Genomic DNA, 1,335 nt, shown 5'->3' on the forward strand with positions numbered 1-1,335 from the left:
CTCAGTCTCCTCCAAGCTCAAGAGACCCAGCTCCCTCAGCCTTTCCTCATCAGGGAGATGTTCCGCTCCCTTCAACATCTCTGTGGCTCTGTGCTGGACTCTTTCAAGCAGTTCCCTGTCCTTGAACTGAGGGGCCCAGGTAATAACATAAAATGACCCTTTTATTTCTTCCTTACAACTACAGATAAGCTCAAACAAAAGGCCTTTACAACTCAGTAGCAGCAGGCCCAAATGAAAGATTTACAACCTACAAGCAGTTACCTATTTAAAGTCAGAATTTGGTTAATGCTCTGTTTCATGATCCTGGCTGTCAGAGGAGGCAGTTGAGCCACCATCCCTGGAGACATCTAAAAAGACTGAGGTAGTGCCAGGGGACAGGGTTTAGTGGTGGATGCAGCAAAGTCAGGGTATTGATTGGACTAGATGATTTTAAAGGTCTTTTCCAACCAGAACAATACTCTGACACTCTTGAGCTACAAACTGCTGTTTTACGATCCGCCATCTCAGACACACCTGATAGACCCGTGTGTGTCTGCAGGTCAGGATGGGCAACCGCCCACTCTCCCTGGCATCACTGGGGCAGTGGCCCTTCCTGATGTCACAATCCCGACCTCTATTCCTGGTGATAGAGACTTGGAAGAAGCAGAATCCAGACAAGTGGAGGCAAGTGACTGCTGTCCTTTGGGTGGCATGCAAAAGAAGCTGCTCACTGAACCACAGACTGGACCTTTTGGCTTGGTAGGAAGAGGCAGCAGCTGAAAAAGAGGGACACCTGGGTCATCATCTTTGGTATGTGAGTGTGCTCGTGTACATGATGAAGATGGAGCAAAATAGCACATGTAGATGTGAGAAATTGATTATAAATGTGCCGAAACGTGCTGAAACGCCTGCCGAGTGCGGTGCAGGGTGCTGGTGTGTGCTCTGGTGCCGCAGAACAAACGCCAGCTCCCGGTCACACCTTCCTGCGGGCTCCTCGCCCCCCGCAGGCGGAGCAGCACGCCAGGAAACCCTCAGTGTATTTCAGATTGCTGGGTTCATTCGTCCGCTTTTTGGTAGTTCATGGAAAAACGATTACACAGCGCCAAGTTTGGAGGCACAAACTGAAAAAATTAAGGCTGAAACAGCAACTTTTGCCCGTAGTTCGGAGCCTTCAGCAGCCTGACAGGGTTAGCTGCCCTCCCAGCGGGAAAACACCGGCAGCTTTCCTCTGGAGACGTGTTTTGACGTTCTGAAGGCAACAAGCCCCGGCCCTGCCCTGCAGGGGGCGGCGGGGCAGCAGTGCCACAGCGGCCAGCGGGCTTTGCGGGGCGGGGGCGCTTCCCTCCGGCCGCACCT

Source organism: Chaetura pelagica, unplaced genomic scaffold (genome assembly GCF_000747805.2).
Source record: "Chaetura pelagica isolate M959 unplaced genomic scaffold, ChaPel_1.0 scaffold377, whole genome shotgun sequence".
Taxonomy (NCBI): domain Eukaryota; kingdom Metazoa; phylum Chordata; class Aves; order Apodiformes; family Apodidae; genus Chaetura; species Chaetura pelagica.